This window comes from Bactrocera neohumeralis, chromosome 5, assembly GCF_024586455.1.
Source record: "Bactrocera neohumeralis isolate Rockhampton chromosome 5, APGP_CSIRO_Bneo_wtdbg2-racon-allhic-juicebox.fasta_v2, whole genome shotgun sequence".
Lineage (NCBI taxonomy): Eukaryota > Metazoa > Arthropoda > Insecta > Diptera > Tephritidae > Bactrocera > Bactrocera neohumeralis.
In genome coordinates this window covers 30,121,846-30,149,736 of record NC_065922.1, presented here as the reverse complement: position 1 = coordinate 30,149,736, position 27,891 = coordinate 30,121,846, and the positions used below count along the sequence as shown (strand labels likewise).

The 27,891-nt window shown below is 34.7% G+C and overlaps 1 protein-coding gene across 3 annotated transcripts in view; it reads right to left on the bottom strand.

Annotated features, from left to right (window-relative positions):
- The window catches only part of LOC126758870 (glutamate receptor ionotropic, NMDA 2B), a 198,293-nt gene extending 172,251 nt beyond the window's left edge, over positions 1–26,042 (bottom strand). For 2 of the 3 annotated variants that reach the window (XM_050473285.1, XM_050473287.1), the window contains exon 1: positions 25,734–26,042. The gene's annotated coding sequence lies outside the window, so the exon portion shown is untranslated. Of the gene's footprint in view, positions 1–21,582; positions 21,654–25,733 lie in introns of those variants that run through there. The other variant, XM_050473286.1, reaches the window with a different exon arrangement.
- Between the last annotated feature and the right edge of the window lie 1,849 nt (positions 26,043–27,891).

The window sequence follows — 27,891 nt, the reverse complement described above, 5'->3', positions numbered from 1 at the left end:
AAATTTTTTCCTACAAGCACTGGATTTTAATCGGTCAGTTTGTATGGCAGCTATAAGCAATAGTTTTCTGATCTAAGCAATTTCTTCGGAGATTGTACCGTTGTCAACAACAGTACTCTGTACTAAATTTCGTGAAGATATCTCGTCAAATAAAAACGTTTTTCTTACAAGAACTGGACTTTGATCGACCAGTTTGTATGGCAGCTATATGCTATAGTGATCCGATAACGGCGGTTTCGACAAATGAACAGCTCTTTCTTGAGAAAAGGACGTGTGGTAAAGTTCTGTTTGATACCACAAGAACTGAGGGAGCAGTTCGCGTATATACAGGGAGACAGACAAACGAATGGACATGGCTAAACCGACTTAGATCATCAGCTGATCACTTAGATATATATTTTATAATGCCTCCCACATTTCCTTCTGGATTTTACAAATTTTGATATATGCTGTTCAGGGTCTATCTATATATTTGTATATGTGTAGCTATGAAACTATGAACAATGAAACAACATAAAAATGCCAGCAAACCAAGCGTGGAATTTTGACTAATGCCACGGCATACTTAAACACATATAAATAAAAATGCATAAACAAGCACACCAACTAGAGCCAACAAGCCAACGCATGCCAGCACACAAGTTTTCGGGTTGTCATGTGGTTGTGGTAGAATGTATGTGTGTGTGTGTGTTTGCGCATATACATATGTATAGCGAATATGTGTGTGTATATATGTGTGTGGGGGTGCTTACACAAGCCAATAGTCTATAGTTTTCGCTTTTGTTGAACTTGTACGCTGACCTTACACCACCACCACCACCACAACCTCTACACCTTCCACCCAACCCAACAACGCTGTAGCAACCGTACCTGCCACACAGTCATCACCGATATACAGGATGCTGCTGGTACGGTTATGGCTTATGTGTTGCGTTTACTTTTGCGTTGAATTCGGTTTCCGTTGTATACTTTTTATGTCACTTTGTGGCGATAAATTTTATCTTGTAAAAAGCAAACAGGCGTACGCACGCAATCACCGAAGCGGGTGGCGGCGAATGAAGTTATGGCGTATTGGCTGACATTTTCATTCGGTTACACGCATGCATTTAATGCTGGAGCGACAGTGTGTTGGTGCGAGCATGCAAATATGTTGTTGTGTTTGTGTGTGATCTGTAGTGCGGTTGGGTTGGTTGCGTATACGCCGTGTCATATTAGCTTGCGTGTTCATTTGTTAGTTTATGTTTACATCATAAATGCCTCTTCAAACTTATTTATATATGTATATACAAACATAGATAAGAGCACACACTTACATATGCACACTTGTATATACATATATGTATGTTTAAGTACACAAATGTATGTGTGCGTGTGTGCGGAAATGATTCCACGCTTTATTAAACTTTTGATTGAAAACGTAGTCATGCTTATGGCAGCAACACACGCAGCACACGCGCTAACGCATTGCCCTTCACCGCACTCTACTCTACGCCACTTCACACCACTCCACTTCGCTTCATAGTGGAGTCCAACTTAACCTGTAATGCGCTTATCACACGCTCGTATGCCTGACTTTACTTCCACATGCGTCAACATAAGCGCTTAAATACATACAAACATAAACACACACATACGAAATTGTGTAGGTCCATTCGTTCGCCACTCAAATTTGTTGCCACACAGCAGCACCGTTTTTTGTTGTTTTTGTTTCTGCCTTTTTTGACCCTTCAACTTAATGGGCATGCGGTGTTTAGGCAACGCAGCCACACTCACACACATAAAGGTATATATAAGTAGATCTAGCGTGGCACTAACTCATATGGAACACGGTGTATGTTTTGTTTTTGTTGTTGCTTTTGTTAATGTAATTTTGTTTCTGCCATTATTGTCATTTCTCTGCCGTTGGTTGTACTGTTGATTGCAATGCCGTGCCATAGAGTACTCATAGTTATGTAGAGCGTTAAGGCTTCGCCTCGATCTTTTCACTTGGAAATGCCAATTACCCAACCGAGCAGAAAGCACAACAACAGTTGGCCATGCATTCTACAACCATGTCGTTGTTGTTTTTATTGCTTTTGCTGTTGTAGCCATTTTCGTTGTGTCCTTCGCTTGGTGCGCAGGTGGCAGTTAAAGGAAATTTAAAATTGCTGCTTGCCTAAGCAGCGCCAAGAGCACAGATGATGCAGTTCACCTTTGGAAATTCTTCTAAGCAGCTCAGGTGTAGTAAAAAATAAAAAAATGGCCGAATAAAACACACAGAAATGTAATCAGATTTCCAAATTCTGAGTGGCCTTAAATGAAATCTGCATTTTGAGAAGAAAGGGTTGGCAATTTGAATTATGGAGAACATGATTCCACTCAAAAATTACATGCTTCTTTGTGAAGCATATTAAAATTGGCAGTAAAGGTTCGCTATTTACTTTGTTGGCTCGGAAATTATAGTAAAGTGTCAAAGTATTAGCATAGCATTCGAAGCGTTATCCCTTTGTGGTCGGAATTATTATAGCTTATAGCTAGAAAAGTGTTGGAAATATAATAATTTGATTAAAAATGTTTTGAGCTTTGTCAGTTTAGCAGTGCAGCCATGTATAAGTTTCTTTTTCAATCAAGAATTTGTGTATATGAATAGCTGTTTGAGGTTGGATGGGATCAAGGTAGGTAACTCTCTTAAACAGGGTTATTTGAGTTCAAATCTTAATCAAAGTTAAGCTTAAAAATTTTGGATTTTTTCTTATTTGCGACTCATTCACTAAATTCAATTAACACATTTTATCAAGACATTGTCTTATTCTTCTTACTGACTCACAATTTTTCCAAAATTACAGTAAAGCAACAACCAACCAGATCTAATAATTTTAGCCATCATCGATTCACCATGTCTCTATTCGCTGCTTTTTTTGTAACAAACAAATTCAAGAAAAAGCAACAAAAAAGATAACGAGTTTAATTCGACACAAAGGAGTATGCGGTATGAAGAAAGCGGTTCTTTCATTGTTACCAAGCTCTGTTGTACAATTTTTTTCTTATATTTTACTATTGTGAATGTTTCAATGATAACTTTTGCTAAAGAAGTACAAAGATGTTTTTTGGTATTGATTTTAAGAAACACGCTTAGCGTATATTTATAGATACTTTAAGAAATAACAGTAAAATTTTTTAAGAAGAATCTAATAGCTTTTGAGTTTTAGTTACCGTCTGTATGTCTGAGCAAGCGATAACTTAAAATTGAGATATTGTAATGAAACCTTGTATACGGTTTCCTTGGCAAAAAAGATAAGACGAGTTCGTAGATGGGCCTAATCGGACCGTTGTAACACTCGAAAAACTTCATTAAACGGGAACCTATAAAGTACCATAACTAAGCACTAAACTGGGATGTATTTTGACAGAAACGCTTACAGTGCGAAACCCCTCATATAACGGCACTCTTAAAACTACAAAAATCGTGATAAATCAATAACAAAACAAGTCAGAGACATTAAATTTTACACCTGTGATGTTAAAAGAGGATTTTATAGCAGCCGGGGTCAAAAATGATGGGCGTGGCACCGTTCACATTTCTGTGAAAAGTCATATCTCTGCAACTACTCAACCAATATCGACAAAATTTGGTATATAATGTTATCTTGTCATTTCTACGTATGTTCCAGTGCGAAAACAAAATCGAACTACAACCAGGTATACTTCCTATATAACGAAATTGTTAATTCCATCTGATTCTTTCATTTTCCAAAATGCGAATCAAACAGCAATAAATGCATCGGGAAACAACTTTGCCCGAATAGTGCGCTTATGATAGGCCGCCTTATGTCCAAAAAGTATCAAAATCGGGTTAAAACTATTCAAGTCCCTAGATACCGAATATGTGGGTCAAAACTTCGTTTGTGAACTCTTTATCGAAAATATCGATCAATCTGTGTGATATATTATGGAAATTCGAAAAAAATCCTCTGCTAATAATTTTATGCCTGTATTGTCAAAAATATACCTAACATGGTATAAAGATTTTCGAACATCTCTATACGAAATAATCAAATGTCTGAGTTATTTTTAATAAAATTACGAGAGCGTGTTTTTATAATAAGGAGTAGTATTGTCTGTAAGATGACCTAAGGCCGAAAAGTTCAAAAAATGATAAAATGGCGAAGTTTAAAAAAAAAGTTAAATTACTTAGTATCACACTAGAGTATTATTATGAAAGAAGTTCTTCTCCGCTAAAAAAGGAGCACAATTAATAGGATGGAGAGTGCTACCAGTCTATTTGGACAACTGATATAGTTTGTTCGATTCACACTGACACCCCTTACTAGAAACTCCGATTTCAAATAACGGAAATAGTTACCGATACTTTCGAAGCTTAAAGTGCATAGGCCAAAATAGATGTTGAATTTTCATGCTGCTTAATTTTATTACACTTCTATCATTAGCTATGAGCAACGGTTATGTTGATGCCAGAATCCAATAGCACATGTGTAAAAGAGGATAAATGTGTAAATAATGAATGGGAGTGTCGATACATGTGCTACAAAAAAGGGCTGGCATGTTATATGCTCGGAAAAATAGCTGTCATTTATCACTACCTTTCAGAATTCCGAACGAAATGCATTGAATTTGTGCCGGAGTCAAAAGTCAAGCTTCGATTTGTTTACTAAAGATGGCATATTGGTGCTGATTTGTTAAAGAATATAGTGATTAATTTGAAATCTTAGTCTGCTATGTTAGCTATTTTGACGATATATTAGCAAATACTAAATAAATTAGCTTACTAAGTATAAAAAGTTTTCTTTCAAGTTTTCTGAAGTTTGTATCATAATAATTTTATTTTTATATTTAATAGCAAATAGTTATTATAAAGGGACAAAATGGACACTCATTCATACGTGTATACTAGGGCATATAAGTACTACTTATACTGCATGTATGTCAATATTAAGGAATATCGTGTGACTTAAAGGAAGAAAGACAAATGTTTTAAGCTAAATAAAATCACAAACAAAACTATAAAACATTCACTCAGTTCCAAGAAGATTACGCATTGAAAGTAAAAAAGTCATAAATTCCTGAAATTCGTTTACTTGTGAAACATTTTCTGTAAGCTTACTACTATGAGCAAAAAATAGGAAAACTTTGTCCATAATTTTAAAATTCCCAATTTATTCTAAAAAATCTATGTCGTCCCCTTGAGTGTAATCTCCCTTGTCCCTAATACATACACTTGTGCCAACGTTTCTTACAATCCCCAAAACAGTTGTTAAAGTCAATTTCCGGAATAGCCCTCAATGTCTTTAATGTTTTCAGTTGACGCAAAACAGTTTTCAGGGACCGATCGTTGGAGTTGAATATCGCCAGAAGGCACAGGGAGCTAAATTGGTTGGTGCGATGCGATATTGGTTCAAAATTTGGTGAAAATCTCACGAAGAATCGGTGCATTATGGTGGTGCAAAAATCAAGATTTGTCGGCTCGTAATTCCCGCCTCTTTGTATGAATATCTTCGCGCAAGCGACTTATAACATTCCTTGTTGACAGTTTGGCCGGTCGGAAGGAATTGGAGTGCACCACATCTCGATAATCGAAGAAAACTGTCAAGACAACCTTGTTTTTTGATTTGCTTTAACGTAGTTATTTCGGCTTCGACTCACCGTTGGCACGGCTGATTGATAGTCTGTTTCCGGGGTCGTAAGCATAGATCCAATACTCATCGCCTATGACATCATGTCATTTCATCGCTGTTTTTCGAAAAAATTTAGTGACTTTGGAGCCAACTGTGCTTTCACTTTTTTCAAGTCTAAATGATCTTTCAGTATGGTTTTCACTGATCTTTTTGATATTCCTAAGATGCCAATAAGATCTCTGATTGCTAATCGTCGATTCTCAAGCACCAATTCTTTCATTTTATTGACGTGTTGATCATCAGTTGATGCTGATGACCTTCCTGGACTTAGTTCGTCGTCTACGCGTTCTCGACCCTCTGTGAATAATTTGCACCAATCAAAAACACTTGCTCGCGATAAAGAATTAACAGCGAAGACCTTTTCCAATATCCTAAACATTTCGGCACCAGAAATTTGATTGTGCTCACAAAATTTAATGGAACTTCTTTTTTGAATAATTTCACTCATCGTAAAAATTGCCGTATGCACTTTATGTACTTCAGAAAGACAGGCGTATGGCAAGCACTAATGATTATTTTGATGTGACATTTGGCAAAGATATAACTAACAGTCATATTAACCCAGAAAAAAAGTCTTACTATTTTTTGCCCACAGTATACCGCTTAAAGGTTTCATTTCTACATTTGCTACATTCTTTACCTTTATGGTTAAATTTTTCTCGACCTAATAAAAAAATAAAAATATCGTTCGTTCATTCAGTGGAATTATTTGATTTCATTAGAATATTTGTTTACTACTATTTTAAGTATATAGAATGTACACAAATATGGAAGGAAGGTAAAAAACAAGTAAGATATTAAAATGCCAAATTTGTCATTGTGTGAGTAGTAAGTTCATTATAATCGGCATATGTAGCAAGAGGCATTGCTAGCTGTACTATTAAGCTTAACTAATTCCAATTCCTATTTTCCGTAGAACAAAATCATAATAGAAAGTAAGAAGACAAATGGCAAAATATTTGCAACTGAAGCCGCAATGAACTTTTGGCGCACAAAAACACGAAGAGGAATGAGAGAGAGTGGGAGCATGAACGACTTTATGAACAATTTCCAGAATTGCAAAAATTTACTACGAAAAGAAATATTAATTTATTTGTAAATATGTATATAATGTATGCACACATTTTGAGATATTAATGCTGGAGCGCAAAATGTACAGGCATATAAAATATTTTTTTCACAATCAAATTCCATTCTACTTTTTTCGGCTTGCTGGCTTCATGGATTTAGATTATGTAGCACTTGCTGAGCAAACAGACCACCTATTCTTCATCGGGATTACGACTGAAATTTTAGTATTTACTATTTAATGTTTAAGTTCGGCACGCCGGCTGCCATCCACCACAATTTCTGTATGTGTGAGAGTGTGTGTGTATGTGTATTAAAATATTAAATATTATGCCAAATACATTTGCTCGAAACGAGTTTACATCAAATTCATAGACTTTTATCAAAATTAATATTTCCAAGTGCAATTTATTCAGCCTGCCGAACTGGCATTGTTGTTTTTGGCAACTCCTTATTTATATTATTTGTTTTTATTATTATATTATTCAACTGCTGTCGACTGCCATTGACATTGTTTATGTTCGTTACGGTTATTGTGTCAGTTGCATAACGGTATTTCGGTTAATGTTGCCCAACAAACATGCACACACACAAATATATATTTGTATGTATGTATATATAAGCGCACATTGCTCTACGGCCGATAGTGAGGTTGTACACCCAGCGTACACCAGCTACACACCCACTGGCTACCAGCGACGAACACAAGCGCACACACAAACACACACACTTTTATATGTTCACACACATAAATACACCGAAATTACTTTTCCATATTCTCCGCCATAAGCATAAAAGCTCAACGAGTAATTTTATTACTCCCTTCAATATGTGTATGTGTGTATGAGTGTACGTGTGTCTGTGCTGATGTGGCTTGTTCTAGCAATGTTCTGCTTCGGGTTCCGCCAGCCGGACGGACCACTTGGCCGAGTTTTGTTGCGACTTTAGTTTGTAATTTTATTACATTTTCGGGTTTGTTGTTTCATTCGCTATGCTCACGCACAGCAGCCGCAGATGGCAAGGCAAACACGCAATGTACTGACACACACATATACATATATACACATTTATGTAGTGGTATGTTTGTTTGGTAAAATCACAAATTTTTGTTGCCAGCAATTTCTGCCACATTTATTGTTTGCTAGCTTAGTTGTTATTATGTTGCTCCTACGAATTCTACTTCAGCCCTTGCATTTCTACTGCCTCACTTCCGCCTGCCCTTCTACCTCCCTTCCGCTTCCCTTGCTACTTGCGCGTCAATGCGCGTGCTAACCCGCTTTGTTTTTGTTTTCGTTGGCGTTGTCATAATTATTTGCTGCCTGTGGCAGGCGGGCAGCGGTTAAATTAGAGTTTATGTTATTGAAAATGCGTGAAAATCGCCATTTAAATAGCTGTGCACTGCTCTTTCTCAGCTCAACTATAAATTTCATTGTTTCTTTCTGTTGTTGTGTCGGTTGTGTTGGTGTTGTTACGGCGTTTTGTCGCTATAAATTGTATTTTCTGGTCAACGCGTTTAATTTGAATTTAAGTGCAAAGTGTCTTTTGGGCACTCAAGTAAAGCCAAGCGAATCGTTTTCAGGTTTTTATGCCGCCATAAAAGTGCAATTGTCAATTGAATTGGATTCCAACATAGCCGCAGAGGAAAGCAAGCAAGTGCGTATGGCAAATGTGAGTTGAATCGAATCGATGAAGATATAAAATGTATTTGGAGAAAATGTTTAAAGCTGAAATCCTCGTCATCACCATAACACAAAAATAATTTGTAGTAGAGCTTATTGCTTGGACTTTTATTAACAGAAATATTTCAATCTGTCGTTATTACCGAAATTTTTATAGGCCATAAAGGTCTAGGACACAAGTTTTTGGACCGATGTTAATTTACTTAACAACATTAGTAAAAAGTATTTAAGAGTATTTTTGCACTAGTGGCGAATAGAACACACAACTAGCTTGAAACTGGCATAATCAAAAAGAGTCGGGATAGCAAAAGGGTATGCCACCGTTTAAAAAACTTTCAGATATAATCTAAAATATACCTTTTAAAATAACTGTATACTTATTTACCTAGTGTTACTTATTCTAAAACCAAAATTAAAAAAAACAAGTAAGGAAGGGCTAAGTTTGGGTGTCACCGAACATTTTATACTCTCGCATGATAAAGTGATAATCGAGATTCCATTATCCATCATTTACATATTTTTTAAATACCGTATTTGTGTAAAGTTTTATTCCGCTATCATCATTAGTTCCTAATGTATATACTCGTATTATACAGAGAAGGCATCAGATGGAATTTAAAATAGCGTTATATTGGAAGAAGGCGTGGTTGTGAACCGATTTCACCCATATTTCGTACGTGTCATCAGGGTGTTAAGAAAATATTATATCCCGAATTTCATTGAAATCGGTCTAGTAGTTCCTGAGATATGGTTTTTTGTCCATAAGTGGGCGACGCCACGCCCATTTTCAATTTAAAAAAAAAGCCTGAGTGCAGCTTCCTTCTGCCATTTCTTCCGTAAAATTTGGTGTTTCTGACGTTTTTTGTTAGTCGGTTAACGCACTTTTAGTGATTTTCAACATAACCTTTGTATGGAAGGTGGGCGTGGTTATTATCCGATTTCTTTTTTGAACTGTATATGAAAATGCCTGAAGAAAACGACTCTGTAGAGTTTGGTTGACATAGCTATAGTAGTTTCCGAGATATGTACAAAAAACTTAGTAGGGGGCGGAGCCACGCCAAAAAAATTACGTCCAAATATGCCGCTCCCTAATGCGATCCTTTGTGCCAAATTTCACTTTAATATCTTTATTTATGGCTTAGTTATGACGCTTTATAGGTTTTCGGTTTCCTCAATTTTGTGGGCGTGGCAGTGGGCCGATTTTGCCCATCTTCGAACTTAACCAATGGAGCCAATAAATACGTGTACCAAGTTTCATGACGATATCTCAATTTTTACTCAAGTTACAGCTTGCACGGACAGACGCACAGTGTTGCGAAACCGGAATTTTTTGGAAATCATATTGCCTAAACTGTAATTTTTAATGTATCGATGGGAAACTTCTACAGATTGGTCAGAATGAAATCCCAAACAGAATGAGTGAAAAAAAAATTTACACCGAAAAAAATTGTTGGGTCAAATTTTCAACAAAAGTCAAAAAAAAAAAGTTGTTCGAAAAATTTATAAAAAAAATTTATTTTAATTCTTCTTTTATTTCTGATAAATACCCTATGATTAGTTTTTTAAATAAAGTATAGGGTGGTCCGAACAAGAATTATAAACGTCAAATTTTCATGATTTTTCGATATTTGTTGAAAAACTCCGAAATTTTATATAAAACCAAAATCTATTTAATTTCTTATTGAATATTTTCATGAAAGGTGGCAATAAAAGCTTTAATTTGATACCGCTTTGAAGTCAATAGCTTCAGTTTTAAGAGAGTTATGCTCATTTTTGTGGAGTGCTAGATGTAGAATAAAAAAAAAATTTGAAGATACTATTTTATAACACAGGGATTTTTTATTGCATTCTACAGAAAAATTTCAAATTATCAGTCATCTACCAATAAGTTCATTGTTTCCTTTGATAATAAAAATAAGCGCGCAATAACGGATTATTTCACTCACCTACCTAGACGTAAAAACAAAGAGGGAGAAAGAGAGAGCGAAAGAGAGAGAATAAAATAGTAAAACAACAGAGAGAGAGAAAGGTACCACCACAAGCTAAAAGAAAACACTATATAAAGACGGACACACATGCGGACTAATTAGTGACAAAAAAGAAAAGATGGCGATTAGCCGAAACCGGTCTGAAAAAAATAAAAATTTGACGTGGGATGACGGAAAGTTACCCGAAAACCAATGTGATTAAATTATTCAATAAGTGATTCCGAGAATTTCCGTTCTATTTCTATGGAATAAATACTGAGAGTGATATACTAAAATCGCTATAACTCTCAGGAGGGCAGGTATGGGCAGCTGATTTTTTCACAGTTCGTTGAAAACAAATTATGTAACATTTCTGTAGTGGATTGGAACTGGGACTCTCTGGGACTTTTTAGATATTGCTTACCTAACCCAAATTTAAAGGAAAAATGGACCTTTAGTCGGGTTTTCGCTCTAAAAAAGGTGCATATGAAAATGTCTCGAACAACATTCCTTTGTTATTCAGAAGATACTTGTCCGAAGGCAGATTTTTTTTCCGAATCAAAATATATGTCACCAAAATCAAATGAGATCATTTTGAATACAGCCCTGAAATCCCCTCTTTTCGTGGAAATTTTGTATATTTGACTTCTAAAATCAATTAAAAATCAACGGGCCAACATAAAAATAAGCTTTATGTGTTTTTTGTTTACTTGGAATGTCTGTGACAAAATTGCATCATTAAAAACACTGAAAAAAATAATCTCAGAAAAGTTACTTTTCCACTAGCCGCAACACAGTGAGACGGACGGACGGACAGACAGACATCCGGATTTCAACTCTACTCGTCACCCTGATCACTTTGGTATACATATATAACCCAATATCTGACTCTTTTAGTTTTAGGACTTACAAACAACAAAACTATAATACTCTCCTTAGCAACTTTGTTGCGAGAGTATAAAAATGAATTGTTTTGTCTGTAAATGAAACTAAAGGAGGACTCTTGTCTAGTAATTTTGAAAAATAATGTTTTAAATATTTAAAAGGTTTTTTTTTTAAACTAAAATTATTTTCTTAAGAGGTTATATACAGTTAAAATTTTCAAAAAATCGATTTTTTTATTTATTTTAAACTTAAAATTAATTTTAACTTAGTGCATATATATTTAAGAATACGCACAGAAAATTTCATATCGTTCCGGGTATATTTTCGAAGTTACACGCAAAATTTGAAATGGCGTTTCAGAGTGCTTGAAAGTACAAGACCAAACTTTAAACGCGTTTTTCTTCGATGACCAAAGTTACTGGAAAACGGCTAGACCGATTAGTATCAAATTTTAACACGAGCTGCTTAATTACATTTTTGAGTAGTTAATCGAAGATTTTTTTTTTCACTGCTAAATTTTTTTATAAACAATTTAAGGCCGAAATTTTAGTAAAACATTGAACCGTCATTTTGTCCAAAATTTTTTTCTGCTTTTTCCTTCGATTGATTACTAGATTTAATATTTCTTTAACGAAATCTGTTTTGTTTTTTAATTTCAAAAGATCCAGTTCAGAGAGAGGAGCTCTCGGAAATCAGATGTACTTCCTTTCCAAATAAATATTTTTATTAATGCTGAGCTTAAAATACAGCTAAAACATGCCATAATATGTGTACAAATTTTTGGCTCAATAAATTTAAAAATTTTCGCAAAAAAAGTTCAGGAAAATTCGGGTTTTTCGGCTTTTACTGTATATAACTTCTTATGGGAGAATTCTAGTCAAGTAATTTTTCCGGTTTTTGGTAGTTTAGATCTTCAAAAATTATTTAAAAGGAGTGTTTTAAAACTCATATTAAATACTTAATGATAGCCGTTTTAATGTCTAATGATGTCATGTCGGTGATTAGAGCGAATAGGGGACGACGCATTTTTCTCGAAACTACTTTTTTCGATATAGTAGTCACAATATTTCAAATTCTTAGCAGCAGATTAATTTAAAATTTGGTATGCATATATTTAAAATATTACTCCATTTTATGAACTAGCAAAAACCGAATGTAATTTGTAATATTTTTAATAATATCGAGTAAGAAACAAATGTATGAAAAAATCGGTCCTTATTTTCGAGCAATTCGTCATTGAGTTTTGCAAAAAGTACAAGCGAAAGAATTTTGAAAGAAATGTATTTCGGGTACTCATGAAATATAAATAAATAAAAAAAATTATGAAACAATAATATTAATATCAACACTCAACATTCTGGATTCTAGACTCGAGTGTCTTGTTATATTAAGTGTCACTACCTCTGCGTGAGGAACAGACAAATAGAGAGCATGGTCACGCCTACATACTATACTATATATATCAATCAAATGTAGAAAATCGAATATAAGGCGACAGGATATTTAATCGTTAACAAATCTGTATGGTGGTATACTATTTCGAATAATCATCATTCTTCTTTTAAATAAATAAATATCTTATTTTGCAAGTTTCTGAAAGGCTGGTCTTAATCATGGAGCTTGAGGTACCAATTACATTGGCCGAGAACCCAAAGTTCATTAAAAGAAATGGTAGATAGGTAATAAAAGAAGAAATAGTTTCCTACGCGCGATGGCTTCAGTTCACGTCAAAACTAACTCAAATACGGAAATTGCCTACAAAAAAATTTAACTTATTTTTGAAAAAAAAAACATTCCTTCAAACAAAAGATCTTATGATCAAGTGCACACTTCAAGTTGAGAAATAAACTTTGAGAGACTTAACACAAATTAGAAATAAATTAAAGAAATTAAAATAAAGTGCAGAATACCTAAGTGCGACTACAGTCGAACAATAGTTATAATCGAAATTTGAAAAAACCGAAGATATACATACATATTTCTAAAAATGGATCGATTTCCTTCAATTTTCGCTCAAAAAAATATACCTTATATACATACCTTGAGACATGGGGAAACAGACGCTGGAATCAATATGTTCTGGGCACAAATTTATATGAATACTTAGTTTCATTAAAGGGAGGTGGGTTTCAGAGATAAAAAAAGGTATTTTTACGATTTTTTTTTTTCAATATAAACAATCATATAATATTTCCAAAATATAATATGACATCTCAACGGTACATATTTGAGCAATGTCTCCAGAAATTTTGATATAATAATGTCGAAAATTCAGGCGTTGAGGCCTCAACTCCCTGGGTGTCTCACAAAAAAAGTACTCCCGCCGTGTATAGTATAACTTATTATTGGTTCATTTAAAATTAAAAAAAAAAAACCAAAACTATTTCGTTAGTACATACATAGATATATAAATCTCGTGTTCGAACGAAGTAAAGAAAAAAATTAAAATTTTAATTTTTCTCAGACTAATTTTTTGGTAAATTTTTCGCCATTTATTGGCTTACAAAATAAAATGTAATGAAAAAAATCCTTCGTTTAATAGCTAGATAATGTTATTTTAAAGATGTGTACACAATTCGAACTAAATCGGTTCATAACTTTTGAAAAATTGTGTCCAACGGCTTCAAAAATGGAGTTTTGAGAAAAGAGCATTTAGTTTTACGCTACATCGACGTGGCCTGATGAGCGGAACTTCCGGAGGGTCTATCTCTTAGAATTCGACTCGGATCGATTTAAAATTTTGGGAGGATATTTTACACATATTGTGCTATTTAATACGACAAAAATTACAAAATAAGCACGAACTTTGTTTCGACTTCTCATTTAAGGGGTCAGTAGGGTAATCTGGCTTGTTTTTTTGAAATTTTTTTTCATAGAAATTTTTATTTTACAATAGAACTTTTTTCACATATCATGAGGTATGTATGTCGTGGAGTGTATAAACAAATTTTTCGGAATTTTTTGATAACATCTGTCGGAGAAATGGCTGAGTGAATGAGATGCGTTTTTTCACTGGCGGACACGATTTCTCACGTTTGGATCATCTGAAACACAAAAACCCAATTTATTCTTAAAAAGTACGTGAATGGTTATCGTCTCTACTAAAATCATGAAAAAATGTTGACAAATAAAAAAGTAATTCACGTTTTTTTTTTTGTTAATTTTTCCCCATGTTTTTACACAAATTTTTTCATAACATTGTCAATAAATTCTAAAAAATTATAGAGACGAGAGCCAGGCGTCTTGCAAACATTTAAAAAAAAATTAAGCAAATCGGTTGAGTAGTTTGACCGGAATCATGTCCGCCAGTTTAAAACAGTGTGTTTTGAGAAAAAGCGTTTGAAGTTTGAGGTGTGCACTCCGAGCGCTCCGAACGTCAAGCGGTATTATTATTTTTGGGCTTTTTTCGAAACCTTCCAATGGTAAAGTGTGTTTCTACATTAATTCTAAGGGAAAATAACTATGTGCCCAGTTTTTTTGGAAGCTATATGCTATAGTAATCCGATCTGAACAATTTTTTTGGATATTACATTGTTGCCTTAGAAAATAATCTATACTAAATTTCGTGAATATGTCTTGTCAAATGCAAAACTTTTCCATACCATACACATACTGATCATTTATAAATATACTACGACGCTTCCTTCTGGGTGTTACAAACTACGTGACAAACTTAATATACCCTGTTCAGAGTATAAAAATAATTTTTTTCAGAAAAGATTACCCTACTGCCCCTGAAACTTCATTTATTAATTGTAAACTAAGAGAAGCTCATGCAAAATGTGCATTCATACAAGTGCCTTGGAAATGCTGTATTGCTCATACGACATGGTGTACGTATAAATGCAGTACACTAGATGTATAACTTTAACTGCGTATATTTAAAAGGAATCCTTTATGACCAAATTTATTATTTTTGTGGGTCGCTAAGTTTTTTTTATTATAATATAATTTTATCAAAGTTGTAAGTTTATTTGCTTTGGAGATAAAAAATTTAATGCAAAATATCAAAAAATTCAATATTAAATACATGAAAAAAGTAAAATAATTTATTTAAAATAATTAATTAATAATAAAGAATGTTGTGTAGTAGGTGAGATATACATATTTCGATCGCTTACATATAGACTAGCAGACGCGTGAACAGAAACAGAACCAGTTCTTTAATATGTATTATAGAAAGAAAACTAGAGTTCAGCTGCAATTATCAGTTACTTAGTAACACACCTGTGATACCAAACTTTCGAACACTGGAGCTTTTACTTATATAAATTAATAATAAATTTGTATATCAACAAAGTTCTGCCACTTTAAACTGTTGTGAATAAATGAAGAGTAATTATTACTTAAGAGCGACTGAAGTTGGAAAAAGTTTCATGCAATTTGTCAAGGCTATTAATAACAATTGATATTTCACTAAGAGGTTTAGAAAACTTTTACATACACACGCTGCAAACCAAGCACACCCACACTTAAGCAATTCGTCAGCAAGGAGACACGAATGTCAAAAACAATGCTGAACTTTAATTTATTTATACTCTGCATTAAGAATATTAAAGAGAGAGAATAGAAATTGTGATGGTAACTGACAAACATTAAAATTTAATGGCAACTCATTATCAGTTCGAGCAAACTGCTGGTGTACATGTGTGTGTGTATGTGTGCGGGCATGTGTAATGCCTTAGAGTGCCACCGCCCTATTATCCTTGGTGTCGTCAGTAGCTATTTTCTACTGCCATGCACACACACACACACTCTAAGCAACATACAGAGCGTGTATTTGTCAGTGTTGGGTATGTATACGGAATTGGAAAGAAATAGCCTTGCAACCAACTGCTGAGACTGTCTGCGCGATATTTTGTGCATGTTGGGGGAATTGCTTAGCGAAGAAAATGGCGCGCTTGAGGCCAAGCGGGGGAACAAGAAAGAAAACTGAAAACAAAAAAAATGGAAAAACAAAAAATGAAAAAAAATGGAAAAACAAAACAAAAAAATGGAAAAACAAAACAAAAAAATGGAAAAACAAAACAAGAAAGTGCAAATAAAAAAATGAAAAAAAAAATGCTGGCGAGCTAGTCTGGCGATAAGAGATGATTTAGCTAAATTGCAGATTGCTCGTTTGTAAGTGTTTAGGTGACGATGCTGGCAGATGGATCAAAGAAAATGTCGGGCTTTGGAGCCAATCGCTGACACTTTGGTGTCTGTTGGAAGGTGGAGCGACATTCAAAATATGATGTGGTTGCTTCTTTGATATATAGAAAATTTAAGATTCGTTTGTCGATATTTTAGAATTTATCTTATGAAAATAGGTGAAGTAAAAAACATCTTGAAAACTGAGTGTTAAATAAATTGCCAGCAATAATTTTACAGTTGAACAATTTCTTCAAAAGATTGAGGTGGGAATGGAAAAAAAAAATGTTTAAAGAATTTTGAGAAATATTTTTCATTTCGAAATTAGTAGTATTCTTCATTCTGCACTTTATAATTAAGGAGCTTTTTAACTCACTTAAAAATCTTGGACCCTACAAGCATATCCGAAAAATTTGGTAAACATGATCTATAGTAAAGCCGGATTTGTATCATACTACAGACTGTCAACAAGACAGAAGTTTTCTAAATTATTACATTTTTTTTGCTGCTATTACAATAACAACAACAACACCGAACTGTTAATTTTCTCGCTCTTTTATAAATATCTGAAGACAATTTTTCATAATGAAACGTACCATCCAGCAACGAACCTCAGCACTGAACTGAAAGCAAAAATGGTTTAAGCGACATGCGACTAATGTCAGAATGCCAAATATTGATCTGACTGCTGATAATTTAACTTTTTTTCAAAAGTTCGTGATACTATTGACGCTGCTGTTAGTGATCCATTGTTTGCAGCAATATTAGACTTTGTCAGACTAAATGGTTGGAGTTGGTCTTGTTACCTATGAAACATCCTTTGACCGAACTTTTTTCAGATGAAAGCAAATTACGTAGGTTTCGGCGAACCAACTGCCTTTGGCACAAATTATATGATTAAGGTATAAAAAATATAATTTGGACATTTGCAGTCCAAAAACTAATCGATTCAAAAGCTCTTGGCTTCAACTTTGAAAATAAAATAAAAATATTTTTCTTTAAAAAATCTTCCGATCAGTTTTTGGCAGGCATTGCCAAGTCGTCCTTTTTTTTTGATCATTCCCTCAAGACATCGATCAGTGACTAGAAATTGGCCTTAGACCTCTGGTACTCTTAATTAGGGGGCTATAATTAAAGAGCACAACACAAACAGGAGCAGATGCACCGACAAACGTTCAGCTCAGGAGTATGAACAACAACTTTTACCAAAATTTCGTTGCAATAAATTCTAAAAAGTAAGCTCCTAAACGCACACTATAAAATACAGCGAAAAATCATTTCTTTATACATTAACATCTTTCTGTCCGACTGGTAGTATGTCTATATACATACATATACAGCTGTTGACTAATTAGAAACGCTCCCTTTTTCTGTAGGTGGCTGATGAGTATAATGATAAAAATGTTTGATATACCGTTATTTATATTCCTAAAAGTCTTGCATTGTTCATGTTACTCTATTTACTACTAAATTCGCTCTGTTTTGTAGATGTGGAGTTAAAGTTCTGTTAATTTTTTCCCCAAATAGTAAATGCGTTACGAGTAGAAGGCGAATTAAGTGCGACAGCTAATTAGAAACAGTTGTTTAAAGAATTAAAATTCCTCAAGGTGTTAATATTTAGTAATAATATTACTGATTTATAGTAAGCGTGTGTCAAAGTTGTGGTTTAAAATATATTAAAATGTATTATTCAAGTTGTTTAGGCCAGCGCCTAATTTCTTTTTACCACCCCTAGTGAGTATATAACAAACCATTGCCAGTTAGCTGTTAATAGTTTTCACTCAACTGTTAATAACTTTCACTCAACTGGCAATGGTTTCGTTGAAAACTCCCGCTTAGCAAGCGATCCTGCTAGTCGCGCACTTTTACTTTTTTCTAGAGAGCGAAGGAAGTAAGACGTCGTCCACCGGCCACCACAACCAGCTTCACCACAAGCACAAACCAGTAAGTAATTTTTGGTAATCACGATTTAATAAAGAACCAACACTTTAATTTGCTATATTAAACACAAACTTTGTGGTTTCATTTACTAATACACTCCCTTTTTCCTGTTTCATATTCTCAACGATCGACGCATCGTCCGCGAGTGACTCGTCGAACGTTCGAGACATATTCACAAGTTTTTTTAATGAAAAAAAGCTGCAGATGTACATCTGCCCTATGTAGTTACATTTTTGACTTTTGTCAGTCTGGAAAGACGTAAAAATTGTGAATCAGATCAAATGCTCAACAAAAATTTCATTGCCTTTAAGCATATACAGAATTTTAAAACTATTTCCAATGTGCACGCAAAGAAAAAACTCGAAAAACTGCAACAGAAATAGACCGCAGAATTAATAGTATCTAGCGAAGAGACCCAAAAAAGAGTTCCACTGACATTCTATATGAAATTGAAGGCGAATACAATACCCAAATATCCAAGAGAAATATTGTTTGGTCGAATCTGGACTTGACGGCTGGGCAGTACATAGGAACCCACTTCTGACTAAAATTCGTAGAAACGACGTGTAACTTTGCCAACTCTTATTGGTCTAAGACAACAAATCAACGGAGGTACGTCGTTTGGAACGATGTGACAAAAATTAATCACTTTGGTCCTGATGGTCGAAGGTATGTTCGCCGTTCAATAATTCAAGAATTTGATTCTCGCTATGTTCCACGCGTAGTTGAGTATGGTGGAGGATCAATCATGGTATGGGAATGTTTTATTTGGAACGGTGTAGGTCCACTCCATAAGAATGATGGAATTTCAAACAAGGAGAAATACGTCGACATCATTAAAAATGTCATGTTGCCATGGGCTGAGGAAAGTTTGCTTGTTATAAGGAAGATAACAAAGATAACAATTTAAAGCATACGTCTAAGTTTTTTTTTAATGAAAATTCTATCAATGTTTTGGAGTGGGAATCGTCCAGCCCAGACCTAAACCCTATAGAACATCTCTGGGTGATGTCAAAAGAGCCATATGCACTAAAAATACATGTCTCAAATATGGATGTTCGTTGTGATGAAATTAGAACGGCATGGCAAGCTTCACCATTGGTGCGCTATCAGAGTCTTATAACGTAAATTTGGAATGGATGTAAAGCAATATTAAAGTAAACGAGATAACCAACAAAATACTAACTGAAAGTAAGCAAGTTTGTGTAATATAATTATTTTTTGTTGTTAAAATATTTTCGTTTCTAATTAGTTGTCGCACTCAAATCGTTGATTCCATATGTTTTTGTTAAAATCTTCAAAACAAAAACGAATTAAAAAAAATTTACTATTGGAGTTTAAGTTTAACAAAGCTTTCAATGAAATAAGTGAAAATACAATACATATATGTGTTATTGTTAAATAACATCATTTACTTCAGAAGAAGTTTCGTTTCTAATTAACTGTCAACAGCTGTGGACATTCAGTTTTTGAGATAACAATTTGAAATTTTATACATATTCTTTTCATGATAAAAAGCCTTTCAATTTTCTTGATTTCGAAAAATTTAATTCTTGACAAGATAGCTTCACATAATTTTGCAGAGAACTTTTTCCGAGGCCAAGCTATAATCTCATTGGATTTCGTTAGAATCGGATCACTACAGCATATAGCTGCTTTACAAAGTGTTTGATTAAAATCAAGTGCTTGAATGGATAAATAAATTATTTGACAAAATATCTTTACGAAATTTCGCGAGCATTATTATTCAGGGCTACGGTACAATCACCAAACAAATTGTACAGATCGGATCACTATAGTCAAAAGCCGCCAGACAAACTGATAGATCCAAATCAAGCTCTTAGAAAATTATTTTATTTGACGAGATATCTTCAAAAAATTTGGCATGGATTATTCTCCAAGGCTACGGTATAAAGTAGCCGATCGGATCACTGTAGTAAACAGCTTTCATAGACTGATCAACATCAAGTTAAAGAACTTTTTATACCCTTTTATGCTATAGGAAATGCACCTGTGTAGGGCATTATAGCTTCGGTGCAGTAGAAACTAATGTTTTTTTTCTTGTTTTTACACTAAAGTGAACGCAGGTAAAGTGTTCAAAGTAAATGTTGCTATTCTTGCTACATTTTCAGTGCCACTTTTCAGCACAGTCATACACACACACACACAATCATACACTTTGCTGATTTGGCAATTTTTGTTTTTTTTTGCGAAATTTCTTGGAAGCGTTTCGCTTTCACAGCCTCAGCAGACACACGCACAAACACACACACACATTTTCCATTATTTTGTCTACCACGCTGCGACTGATCTGTGTGCACTGATTCGTATGCCTTGCTGCTGTCTGCTGCTCCGGCAATTTCTTACGCATTCGCTGCTGTTGCTGGCATTGCTGCTGTTATGGATATGCTTACATGGGCGCGCTGCTTGTGCTACAGCTTGTACATGATATGTAATAACAAATTTTTTGCTTTTACTTATTTGTTTCACTCTTTTGCGCGTGTTTCTTTTTTCTTTGCTGCTGCTTGTTTGGCCAAGCTTAATGCACGACAATAGCTGACGACGCACTAACACGCCCCATCTAACTCATATGGCCCGTTTAACTGTGACGAACGGCAACCGCGGCGGCGAGGACGCTTAAAAGATTTCAAGGACTAGTCGCGCTTATGCTGCTGCCGCTGCTTTCGGTTTGACTTTCGTGGTCGTTGTCGTGTGTTCACTTTTACTTTTCTGCTTTGCGTTTTGTATTTTGTTGTTGTTATTGTTCAGCACGTACTCGTTTATTGCAATTTACACAGTTAAAAATTTTTTTTTTGTGATTTTTGATTTTAAATTTTATATCTGCGCTGTTTTATTAGCTGTCGTGTTTGCTACTTTATTTCGCACACATTTCGCTTTTTGCTTTTAAATTTTTTATTATTTTTTATTTGCTTGGCTGTTTGCGTAAAAGCGCATAAATTGCACGCATGCATAAATAACGAAGAGTTTAATTTATGTGCACACGATAAATGCAAAAATATACATACAGATACATATATATACATATATATATACATATATACAATGACACACGCCAGCATGCTTGACTGTGTTTGCTCAAAAAGCTTAAGCTGCAATTAAATTTTGCAAAAAAAAGAACAAAAAAACGGGAGTAAACAAAATCGTTGCCTACTTTCAGGCTTTAAAAGCATTCGATAGCATTTAAGTGGGATTTAACGGTGATTTTGGCTATTTGCTCACATTTAATTTGCGCATTCAATTCGAAATGCTGCTGCTTTTAAGGTTTCAGACTCTTTTCGCGTTTTTCCTTACAACGCCACTGGACTTTCGTAATCACAGGCTTTGGTTGGCCAGGCAAGCGCACATTTTAGCAAAATACACAAACGGATTGGGGAAATATGGAAATTAGCTTTAAATGAAACTATAATTGTGTAGAGTACTACACATAGCACTGCGAATACCGTTTGTTGTCACAGCGCGTTGCTTACATAATAATTTTTTTAAAAACTTTGTTGCATATTTCGTTTCAGAGCGTAAGCAAAAATTTTGGTTAACAACCGCCACGGCACAGCGCCACACACGACTGACGAACGCACGCATGCAGGGCGAGTCAACGATTACGATAACGGCGCTGGCTGGCTGCTTGGCGAATCCAGCTGTGGCAATGGCATTGCGTACACAAACAGCCGCAATGGGAGCAACAGCAACAGCAGCTGCAGCAGCCGAAGCGGCAACAGTAGCCGATGATGACGATGCTGCTACTAGCATGCTGGAATGTCTCATAAACACACAAACTAATGCAAATATATATAAATATAGACATATGTATGTATGTCTGCATGTACGTGTGTATGTAGTTGCTGACATTGCGATGCTGAGGCGACGTGTACGCGAACGCGCGGCCGATGACGCGAACAAAGCGACAATAACAACAAGCAAACGAGTAGCAGGCGAAAAAAGAGCAATAAAAACAATAACCCGACGCGGGAACGATGAGGATAACAGCGCCGACGACGACGACGACAACGACGACTGCGACATTTACGAGCACGTCTAGCCACGAAGATGTGTAGAATCATTTGAGACTAGCGCAAGAAAGTGTGCTGCGAAAAAAAGCAATAAAGAAAGTCCACACCCAAAAGTACACATACGCATACACAAACTGGCGCACATACAAATAAATGTTTGTACGACGCGTGTATACGTGTGTGTGTGTGTGAGAGTATTTGCAAAAATTTGTGCAAACAAGAAATGAAAGCAAAGTGAGTGGTTTTAAAGTTATATAAAAATATTAAAATAAAAAAAAAAATATTATATTAAACAAAAATGCTGCGTCACAATAAACTCACTTTTAGTTTAGCTCAAAGAAAATTTTCTACTTTCACTTTCCAATTACCGTTCACTCTCACTTTTCACTCTGAAAACCACATTACTAGCTGTGCAAACACACTTTTGCCTTGCAACATAGCTGTCAATTACAATGTTTTGAACTCGCGCTTAAATCGCTTGCAAGAGGCGTTTTCCGCGACAGTGGCAAATGTTGCACCAACGCTGTGCGTCTGCGAATGACTGACTGCGACTTCGGTTGCCTACTAACGTTGCAAGTGGCCACAGCCTATGCTCGGCTGCTGTGTCGTCACTTCACTGCACGAGTTGGTTGTACAGCGCTGTTACAGCATCTCTCTGCTCATCTCTGTTGCCGCTTCGTTTGCTGTTAGCACTTCTGCTGTTGAAATCAGTTTCATGCTGTGTCGCTGCTCCACTGCGTATACGTAACTTTTGTTTCCAGCATTATTACGCTCGGCCTCTCTGCCCGCTTTCTGGTTGCTTTTGTTTTTTTTTTCTTCAATTTAACTCTCGTAAATGAGTGAGTTGTGTCCTTTCACCCTGTGCGCCCTTGACATACCTCATGTTTTAGCTGCTGTAGCATTGAAATATTATTCATTGTAATGTTTGAAAAAATTCTTATGCACATTACAGCACAGTGTGGCATGATGCATCATCAGGAAATTATAGAATTTGAAGGACAAATGAAATATTTTTAGTGAACCGTAGAAAATATTATTTTGTTTCTCAGATTCTTATTTTACTGTTATTTTTTAAACTACTGTAATGAAGTTATTTTAAACAACACCGAAGAAGTAATACCCTTCATAGGTGCGTTGCCTATAGCATAAAAGAGTCGAAAAAGTCTGTATATTGCTATATGAAAATTCGGATGTACATATGTATATCCGGATATTATGTATATAATTTTGTTGGACAAAAATAAATAAATTTTGTGAAGAATGACTTTGAGCACAACTACCAGCTCCGTCAAAATCGGAAAGGTCCTCTCACAGCCGTTCGACACCAGTCAGGGTGATTCTCTTTTGTGATAACTCTTTTTCAATATAATGTATAAGTCAGTATAATAATAAAAGTAATATGTGAACCTTAGTGGCACTATCTACTTAAAAATACGATGCTACTGGGGTTCGCAGATGAAATTGACAACCTAGGCCCTATCAAGCGAGTCGTCAGTGTAGCCTTTTCCAGCCTTGAAAAATAAACGAAAGAGGTTGGTCTTGGTGTGAACGAGAACAAGTCAAAGTTGGACGTCACACACAAGGATTCCATAGAGTCTTTCAAACTGAGTCACTGTCGTCAGCTCTAAGTTTGAAAAAGTTAAGGACATTGTATATCACGAAGTCAGCTTAAATCTAACCCTGAAGATCAAGCACAGAATAAGTCTTTCCAACAGGTTGAGAAACAGACCTCTCTCATACTCTCGACGAACAAAAATTATGTTATATACATAAGTCTCTCCATATTTCCATTCTATTATACGGCGCAGAAACATGGACGATGCCGAACCGACGAAAGCAATTGGCGCTTTCGAAAAAACTATTATCTGCAAGATCTTTGGAACCGTACGTGTGAGCGCTGAATATCGAAGAAGATGGAACCACGAACTGTTTATGCTCTACGGGGACATGGATATATGTAGTTATGCGCAGAATGTCCTAATGGCAGTACATATGGAAAATGACGCTCCAGCAAAAAACTCGTTCGACTCGAAATCCATGGGTAGACAACGGAAGCAAGGTCTCTGGCCAGACCGATCCACGGCTGTAGTGTCAAAGAAGAAGAAGATGGGGTCTCAGACGTCTCCTTTTGGGTGTAAAAAAACTACAACGTAAATATAACATACCCTATTAGGGTATAAAAGTTATTTTCATTGAGTTAAAGAAAAGTCAAAACAGGAAATCAAGATTATGGACACTGTCGATAAGAGAAATGAGGTCATGTTTTGGTTAGCTCAAGGTTGCCTAATTAGCGAAAGCTTATCTGTTAGCAGTCCACAATAAATATTAGCATATTAATAAATAATATACATATGTTTCATGTTAAGGAAGATATTCAAAATATTATTTAAATCTTCTCAGTTAAATCATGAGATTCATTAAGGTACCCCATATACAATCACCAATCATATGGAGTAAATTCAACTGCATGTTCGAAAATCCTGATATTAGTTATATGGAAGCTAGATCGTCTTCGCCCCATTTTGTCCATTTTAAGCACAAAGATACACTGTTATGAGCAAATCAAGCTCTGTATTTTCATTCAGATAACTCACATGTTGGCCGATATATGCGGTATAAAGTCACCCGGAAGTTCGAAAATCTTCATATTAATTATATGGAGGCTTAGGGAAGTACTAACCCGATTCAACCAATTTTTAATACACAGAGTTAGTATTGTCAGGAATGGATTATCTCTCAATTTTAATTGTATATTCCATACATTGACTAATATTTTAGGTCAAAAATTAACTATAGGTACTGGGGTACTTTGGCTGTTCAGCAAATTCACATGACTACTCTGAAGTCACCGTTTAGACTCAATTGAGGATATAAAAGCTGAATCGAAGAAGGCTCTGATGGCCATCACGACGAGGATTTTTAAGTGCTACGATGACTGGAAAATTCGTTGGCATAAGTGTATTGCAGCGGGAGAGGATTACTTTGAAGGAGATGAAATGGACAAAATAGTACATACTATGTATTCAGGATAATATTTCTTTCGATTAAATTTGAGACATTTAAGTGGACTTACACAAAAACTACTGACATTTTGCTTATTTGTACTTTAAGGTAAATTTAAGCAATCGATTTTGAAGTACATATTTAGACAAATAAAGTTCAGTCTCAAATAAGTTAATCAAACTACGTTCCCCTGCTTAGTACTTAAAAACTGGTCAGTCGTCTAAATAAAAATCCAACTAGACAAGTTCCATTGAATTTCTCATTAGGAAGCACCAACACGCTGACAGTTTAGAACATACCAATTATACTAGGATATATCTAATATTCTTTAAAAAATTATATATCTCAATTTTCACTCACCATTTTATGTTATTCTAATTGTATTCGTGTTGCTATGAAATAGCTAAAATATGCATTCGCATGTGGTCCATACGTGACTATTGGCAAACGATTCTCCAGATTGAATGAATGTGCGAAAAGATGCAGCAAAACACCACTAAACTTGTTAAAGAAAAGCGACGAGGTAGTGCAGAGTTAAAATTTGTTGCTGTTTGTAGATTATTAGCACTTTCATAATGTGGATCACTCATATTGAATTGTTGTTTTTAAATATCACAAGCAAAAAAATTTCACAATTTACTTTTCGAAAACACTTTCAGCACTTTAATTAATATTTTATTGTGGTTTCAGACACGTTTTGATACTTTTTTATGCTTTTATATTTCGACAAAAACTATTTCACCGATGCAGGCACATATTTATTTTGATTTATAATTTACAATAATTTATTTTAATATTTATTTAATTTAATTTACCGTAATTATAGTTGATTCGAGGTTCTTTGTATGTTTGATGATTTTTGGTTCGATTTTTTTTTCGTTATGATACCTAAATTAAAAAAAAAAGAAAGGGGTAGTGAATTTTCAGTGGAAGATTGAAATATTTTCGTAAAATAGAATAAATAATAAAATTTAAGTTTATAAAATACAGATATATATTTTTATAATTATAAAACATAACATTAATAACATAAAATTGCGACGCTAACAAAAAAAAATAATTTTATATTAATCCTAACACTCATAAAGTCAAAATCAGCTGTTTTGCTTTCTTTTTAAGTTTAAGAAATATTCCAAAAAATATGTATGCTTTGAGTGAAAACTGATACGAATAGATTGTTGAAGACTGAAAACATCAAAATATAAACAAGAAAGTCTTTTGAAAAATTTTGAGTAGTCGAAAAAGTATTTTCGTATTTCTAATCAAATTTTAACTTATTTTTTTAATTTTATGTGTAATTATAAATAAATAAACAAATATGTACAATTTTTTCGCTACAGACATTATTCCATCAGTGCAAAGCGAAATTTCGAAATTTCCAGAACGGAAGCGAGCGAACCATTGTTGTGCTACACGAACTGATACAGCATCGTCTCTGTAAACTTCACAAATTTCATTGGTGGCTTGCGTGGCATTCTTCCCTTTTTTATACAAAAATTTCAAAATAAAGCGAATTTCTTCATTATTTTTTCACTCATTTTTTAACAGCTGTAGCACTTTTTTCAACTTCCCCGAATTTAATTTTTTTTGTTAAATAAAACTTAAAATCTCACCTTTCCAACACTATATGGTATGACACAATGTGATTGGTAGCACTGGCGATATACGACTGCAACGACATCTATTGACAAAATACGAAAAGACTTTTTCGACTACCATATTATATCTGTCTCGATCATATTTTAGGTGATACGTACTCTGTACTCAACATGTTGCAAGAGCATAAAAAAGAATAATAATTTTATGAATAGCACACCTCCGATATCTAAAAATAATACGAGAAAAACTGTAATTTCGATTTTCATGCAATTGAACCACTGTCTACTGCAATAAAACCTTAGCATGTTTAACATGCCAAGCATCACAACTTATCAATACATAATACAAAATTCAAAGACACACGCCCAAGAAAGAAACAACACATTTCAGTAGCATCAGTTAGATATTGCGCGCTGCGTGCTCCATTTCTTAGCACACGAACGCAGCAGCTGGGATTGCGCTGCGCCTGACTCCACTGATAACAGTATTCTATATACTACTTCTATATATGTACATATTTGTTTTTACTTTCTTTTTGGGTAATCCATAAATGCTACAAAACGGGCGTGCGGCGTTGTCACTGCTGACCTAAAAAAAAAGGACGATGTAAAACAAATAACAACACAGAAGGTCAACAACAAAAGCAACAAATTTAGCTCTCTTCCACACTCTAATGATCATTAACTCTATGGTTATGGTTAGCAGCGCCGTCTTCTACAAAACCACAGCAAAGTGACGATTGCTTTTCTATTACTTTTCTGCGCTGTGTTTTCTTGCTTTATCAGTTTGCCACTTTTCTTGAACCTTATTTACTCCCCAACTACTAATTGCATCCCTTTCTCACTTTAATGGCACGAGCAGTTGCCGCAAGTGTCAGATTTGACAGTTAGTACTTTCATGCTTAGCACAGCATAAAGTT